The sequence below is a fragment of the Sinocyclocheilus anshuiensis genome, unplaced genomic scaffold (genome assembly GCF_001515605.1).
Source record: "Sinocyclocheilus anshuiensis isolate Anshui unplaced genomic scaffold, SAMN03320099.WGS_v1.1 scaffold330, whole genome shotgun sequence".
Lineage (NCBI taxonomy): Eukaryota > Metazoa > Chordata > Actinopteri > Cypriniformes > Cyprinidae > Sinocyclocheilus > Sinocyclocheilus anshuiensis.
The window spans coordinates 2,873,344-2,880,874 of NW_015547689.1; the positions used below are offsets into that span (position 1 = coordinate 2,873,344).

The 7,531-nt window shown below is 37.8% G+C and overlaps 1 pseudogene; it reads left to right on the forward strand.

Moving 5' to 3' along the window:
- Positions 1 to 2,731: 2,731 nt before the first annotated feature.
- Positions 2,732 to 7,531, forward strand: LOC107703585 (sulfate anion transporter 1-like; annotated as a pseudogene).

Here is a 7,531-nt window from a genome sequence, read left to right on the forward strand (position 1 = left end):
TACTGATATTTGAAATAATTTAAAACATGAAAAAAATAGTCGAAATGTGAAATTAAAACCGCCAGTAGGTGAAAGCAAGTGACTGTTAAAGAGTGAGTCACTGAGATTCAACCGATTCATTCAAACGGCTGATTCATTAAAAAAAAAAGAAGCATTTGACTGTGTTAATGAGTGAATCACTGAATCATTTATTCAACCGATTCGTTCAAAAATCTGATTCATTTTCATAAACACCGTCCATTGCTCAGAGACGCAAAACAGTGCTGTGATCTTTGTTTGGAACTATTTTCGTTAGCAAAACTGAGCAAAAAACAAGCAATATTATGTCTAAAATGTAAGTCACTTATTGCTTTACTGAACTGGTTTAAAATGATTATTAAATCGGTTCATGCTGATATCTGCAGAAAAACTCTTTGTGTGATATAGATTAAGTGAACTATATTAAATTATATAAATATAAAAAGCATACAAAAGCATTTTTGCCGTCTATAATTTAGAATGCCTGGAATTTTGAGTTTTAATAGATTAATAAATCAACGTGCGTGCACTCTGTGTGTGATTTGGTGATATAGCCTACTTGATAATGGTGTTCATGCTGATATCTGCAGAAAAACTGTACTCTTTGTGTGATATAGATTAAGTTAACTATATTAAATTATATAAATATAAAAAGCATACAGAGGCATTTTTGCCGTCTACAATTTAGAATGCCTGGAATTTTGAGTTTGAATAGACTAATAAATCACGTGCGTGCACTCTGTGTGTGATCTGGTGATATAGCCAACTTGATAATGTCAGATCGCACATCATTACAACAACACTTGCCATATTATCGCAGAAGATATACTGTATATCGCAAACCCCAGACTCGACTTGAGTGGAAAATGAATGATCTGTGGTTGTGTGAGCACTTGTTTGCAGACTTTGCACAGCAAAAGTGTTTTTAGGAGTCTGACTTGCAGACACCAGACCACTGATTCGTCAAACATGGTTTCCTTCAGTCCGTGTTCTTCTGACTATTTTGTAGTAAGTAACGAATATGCTTCGGGGAAATGTATCGGAGTAAAAGTATACATTTTAATTAGGAAATGTAGTGGAGTAATATTAAAAGTTGGCTGAAATATAAAGACTCAAGTAAAGTACAGATACTCCCAAAAAATACTTACGGACTGCAACGAAGTATTATTACTTTGTTACATTACACCACTGTGTTTTGCCATAAGGAGATCAAGTTATCCACTTACTGTAGTTACTAGGTCTTAGTGATGATAATTTCTTTAAACTGGCATTATACAACTCTTGGTTCCAAAATTAAATGCATTTTCAGAGAACAGACTAATGTTAAAAAATTACCATTACATTACAATTACTTACCAAGTATTTATATTATATGTTCTATTGTATACTATTATATGACAAATATATTTGCAGCAGAAAAATATATATTTGCATGTCTTAACAGATTAACAAGATTTTAAGTATATGTTTTAAATGTTTAAAATTAATGTAGCTCAGATTAGCTTAAGAAGAATTTGACAAGAAAATAAAAATATAATTAAATGTAATATAATTAAGTGTAATTAAAATCATAACAGTCAAGAGTCAGATTTGTCTGAGGCTTGGAGGAACATTTCTAAGAATATGCCCAGTTATAAGAGAACCAAACTTGAGGATTTTCACAGTGATATAAATGAAATAACAAAGTCTATCAATAGATATTAGGCATAATGTTTTCAATGTTATTCGAGCAGTAACACTGTTAATTTACATAGTCAATGCAACAACCTTAAAAGATTCAAAGAAAAAAGGTTGGCCTAAGTGCAGTATGAGCTTACCCAGATCATTATTAAGTTTGGTCATCTGAGGTCTTGCCAATTTATCTACAATAGGTTAATACCTTCTGAAAACTGTTCTTGTTATGACTGCCGATAAGTATTCTCATGCCAGCTGGTGTTTTGGAGACAGAACAGATTGTCTGTACTGAGCCAAGTCTCTGCTGGAGAAAGTCAGGGTTAATGACATAAGGGGCTTTTAAAGCCTGACAATGTACAGTAGGTAAACAAGATGTAGAAAAGTCCAGACTCCAGACTGTGTGACAGTTTTCTGAACTAAATAAAAGCGAGAGAGATTTAAATGAAATCTAAATGTTTACATTTCAAAAACACAGCTCCCTCTTTTGGTTATTTATAACCTGCATCATCATATATACATAACTGAAGTCACAGAAGTTCACTTAACCGGCGCCATGCACGTTTTTAGAACATTGTGAAAAAGAAATGAGTAATCATAGTTAGTGTGATACCCAACCATTCATGAACATTAACAAAGTGGCAGAATGTCAGCAAATATACAGTCATGGCCAAAAGTTTTGGCAGTGACATAAATTTTATGTTTTGCAAAGTTTGCGGCTTAAGCTGTTGTGGTGTTCATTCACATTGTTTCTAGATTGTTGTGTAGAGTGATCAGATGCATTTGAAATAATTGCTAAAAGCTTCATTGGCCAAAAAAATTACTTTTCACAAAAAATAAAAACTAATTTCACTGTTTTTTGATCATGACACAAAATGACCAGCTAACATTAATTGACTAATCATATCAGCAGCACATGTGAAATTATGAATGAGTACTAGTCAGGTTAATCACTATCATACTAATTAGATTGTAAGAGCAGACTGACTGCTATAAAAGGAGGGAAGAAGCGCTATATATAGCCAGTATATAACTAATTTAACTAGTTCAGATAAAACATTGATTCTATTTTCTTTATTTTCGTGGAACGATCTGATGTGTGAAATAGTTTTGCTCAGTTTGAGAAGAACCAGTAAAGCTTGACTCCTTGCGCCTTGCCAGGTTGTCCTGCTATTGCATATTTTTAATATCCATCTGTATAATACTGCTTTTTAATATTTGATTTAAAATGGGCTAAAATAATTGAGAGAAAGCATTCACACACTTTACAATCAATTTTAGTATATTTACTTCAATGCATAAATCTTAAAACAAGTATTATGTCAGTCTTATGTTATGCTATGCTGTAAATATAAAATCTAATTCCAGTGCAATTCCAGTGCAAAAAGTATAACAAAGCAAATGCCTTTTAATTTCTTCTCATGTGGCTCATGTTGCACTACATAGGCCAGTCTATAATTCATTTAAGTAGTGCACTGCAGATGAAACTTATTTTAATTGTATTTTGTATCATGATCTAATGTGTGAACTGGTTTTGCTCCATCTAATAAGAAGAACCAGTAAAAGATTGACTCTTTACGCCTTATCAGAATGCCCTGCTATTGCTCAATGCAGAGCATTACAAACTAGCATATGTTTAACACAGGAGGGACACAACACTTCCGCCTTCTGTTCTTACAGCCTATGAAAACGTATGTCAGAAAGGGGGACTGCCTGAAGGTTTTTGCATACTGAAGCATGGACTTACACCATTCCTTTTCATTTAAATGCTGGGAGGCGGGGTATAGAGAGGTTAGTGAATAAATCTAAGCAGTTCTGTTCATTTTATAGCTTGTCCCTTTAAGAGATCACTTATTCAGGTGAGTGTTGTATTTAATAGTTGGTCATTTAGATTGTTATTTCTGTCTTACAATTCAAAAAACACACCGAGCATACATCTACTTTACCAGAAGGACAACTGTAGAAGAAAACAAAATAGTTCACTGATGTTAATGCCAGTTCAAATATAGACCTATAATCTTTCTGAGACGCCATCATGGTAAACGGTCTCATATCCAAGCGGTGACTTTATGACCCTCCAATAAAAAGGCAATTAGGAGATAAATAGCATGCATGCGTAGTTTGCTTTGATTAGAGACCAATGTCTTTCATTGTCAAGGACAGGCACATCCAAACCTACAGCAGATGCCTGCCACATTGACATGGAAGAGGAATTAATGGGACAAGGAATCAAAAAGAAATGTTTGGTGAGATTTTTCTGTGAACTAATTAGTAACTGGGCAGTTTTACTCGGGAATTGCTTTGAATAGCCCCACTGCTAAGCACACAGATGTGTATGTTGTGCCACATACAGTACATCTGTACTTGTAATTTGTGGAGTTTTAATAATGATTATAAAACGTTGGGGACTTTAACATCATTACCGTCATATATAGCTGTATTAGTCCTATTAATAATGACCTGAGATGTAGGTGAGATGTAAGATCAAGCTTTTGTTTCCTGGTTTCTCTCTAGCTGCAGATAAAACAGCTTTAAATGCTTTGATAAGAGAAGTATGTGAGAATCATTTCTAATGATTGGTAAACGCTGTCCCTAAACCCTCTCAAACACTTGATAATCGTGTTAACTTGCATGACTAATTATTGACTTGTTCCTACAGAAACAGCTAAAAAAAAAGAGAAAACACAGAAACTGTTGTCCATTCACACTCGCTCCAAGCACAATGATTAATCAGTTACCCCTATTTAACAGACATCCAGTTTGATCTTCAAAGGAGATCACTTACTGATCAAAGGTCTTTCTCCCTTTTTCAGGAGCTGTCTTAAAAGCCCCATCAGTGCATGGGTCCCTCATCACTGGAAGCCATGGAGGACCTAAACTCTGTGACTGTGGGCACACTAAAGCGTAGAGTACGACAGAGGAAACGGATTCATGAGATTATCAGGACCAAGTTGCAGCGAAACCTCTCCTGCTCAGGATCTAAACTGAAGAGCACTCTATCAGGCTTCTTCCCCGTAGTGAAATGGCTTCCCAAGTACAAAGTGAAGGACTATATATGGGGAGATCTGATGTCTGGGCTCATAGTTGGCATCATATTGATCCCTCAAGCCATTGCGTACTGCCTGTTGGCAGGCTTGGATCCTATCTACGGCTTGTACGTCTTGTAAAAATACGTCATTTTTTTCAAACATCATATACTTCTTCATGGGGACGTCAAGACATGTTTCTGTGGGCATCTTCAGCCTCATGAGTCTGATGGTTGGACAAGTTGTGGACCGAGAGGTCTACCTTGCAGGCTTTGATTTGAATGAAGACAGTACGAAAAACGCATTTGGGATAAATGGCACTGGGGAAGCTAACACTACTCTGGTCAACTTGAAGATCATGGCACTGGATATGGAATGTGGAAAGGAATGCTATGCCATTGGCATTGCCACAGCTGTAACATTTCTTGCTGGAGTCTACCAGGTAGGTACACATTGTTAAATCACATCTGAAAATCTCCACGCAAAGATGTAAGTGCTGTAACAAGTAAAATATTTTAATTTAAATAATGTGAGTGAGAAATTCAAAGGAATGAATGGTGTAGGGGACCAAAAAAAACTGTTCCTTGAAACGCAATTGTACATTCCCTGAAATGTGCCATCGTCACACAATTAAACCTGTACAAGGAATCATGGAACCGAGTGGCCATCAGTTGTATTCTTCAAAATCATTTCAAAGTGTCCTCTGAAGTGGCCCATTTTGAGCGCTTTGGTTTGGAACAACCCTTCAGCATAGCGGCCATGATTGTTTTTACTTCTAAGTGCCCTTTGGAGATGGATTTATCGCATTTGGAAGACAGCGAACACCATCTTCCAAATGAATATTGATATTTTTTATTATTATTACATTTTTAAGCCCCCTAAAAATATCAACATGACTTTTAATACAGAAATTAAAAACATGATCGTCATAAAAATCATTGTACGTGCATTTTTATTATATTTATAAATAAATACATAGTACAGAAAAAAATGAATGTCATGTCCTTGACTGAAAAGTGTATTGTATGTTCTCCTCAGGTGCTGATGGCCGTTCTCAGGCTGGGGTTTGTCTCCGTTTATCTGTCTGCTCCTATGCTTGATGGCTTTGCCACTGGGGCATCTTGCACTATCCTCACTGTCCAAGCAAAGTACCTGCTTGGTCTTAAGATCCCTCGACACCAAGGCTACGGCACTGTGGTGGTCACTTGGATCAACATCTTTAAGAACATCCACAAAACCAACTTCTGTGATTTAATAACAAGTGCCATTTGCATCATAGTGCTGGTTGCACGAAAAGAGATCCAGGATCGCTATAAGGACCGTTTGAAGATACCACTGCCCACAGAACTTGTGGTAGTGGCAGTTGCCACAATAGTCTCCCACTTTGCTGATCTACACGGACAGTTTAGCTCCAGTATCTCAGGTGCCATTCCAACTGGTTTCATTCCTCCAAAGGTGCCCAGTATTGAACTGATGCCCCGTTTAGCATGTGATGCCATTCCATTAGCTGTCATCAGTTTTGCTTTTACCGTTTCTCTGTCTGAGATGTTTGCTAAAAAGAATGGTTACACAGTTAGGCCCAACCAAGAAATGATAGCAATTGGGTTTTGCAATGTAATTCCTTCATTTTTCCATTCTTTCACTACAAGTGCCGCCCTTGCGAAAACTATGGTGAAGGACTCAACAGGTTGCCAGACTCAGGTCTCCAGTGTAGTTAGTGCCTTAGTGGTTCTTCTGGTCCTTCTTTTCTTTGCACCATTTTTCTACGCCCTGCAGAAATGTGTCCTCGCCTGCATCATCATCGTCAGTCTGCGGGGTGCCCTGCGCAAATTTCGAGACGTCCCTACGCAATGGCGTGAAAGCAAGATTGAGGCAATTGTCTGGTTGGTGACCATGAGCTCAGCTGCTTTAATTAGCGTGGAGCTTGGGTTGCTGATTGGTGTGGTCTTCTCTATGATCTGTGTGGTGGGCCAGACTCAGAATCCTAAAGTTTCGTTACTGGGACACATTGAACAAACCAATGACTTTGAGGACATCATGGAAAAGTATGATAATCTTTTACCTGTTCCAAAAGTGAAGATCTTCCGTTTTCAGGCGCCTCTTTTCTATGCCAACAAAGACTTCTTTTTAAAATCTTTATATAAAGCAACTGATCTTGAGCCATTCCTTGAAATAACCCACAGAAGAAAACTGGAGAAAAAAGCTAGAGGAGATGCAGGGAAGAAGACAGATGGAGTAAATGAAACAAATGGAGATGTAAGTGTAAACTTGATTTTCATACTATCATCTTAGATTGCTCCTGCATTTCCATAATAGACACAGCAGGAGTGAGTACCTTCAAAACGGTTTTAAAAGACTATAAAGAAGTTGGCGTGAATGTAATTCTAGCTTGCTGCAACACACCTGCAGGGCCGTTTCTAGCCAATTTGATGCCCTAGGCGAAATCCCAGTGGCATACAGGCATCGTCCGATTGACAGTACTCTAGCCCAATATTAATGTTGGGGGATCCAGTGGGGGCGGCAGTCATATTCCAGGGTGACCGTGCCACTCTTTATCACAACCCTGCTAAAAGTGCCAGTACGTGCGCTCATTGGCGCCCCTTCAGCTGGTGGCGCCCTAGGCGACCGCCTAGCTCGCCTATGCCTAGAAACGGCCCTGCACACCAGTAATAGATTCTTTAAGGAGAGGCTCTTTCTTTGGGGCTGGTGACAAAGACATGGAACAACTGTCAGTTCATACTATCGACAGTGCTGTTTGTTTTGCTACTTGTACGACACAACCGGTTAATGACTCATCTGTGTAATGTGTCCACAAA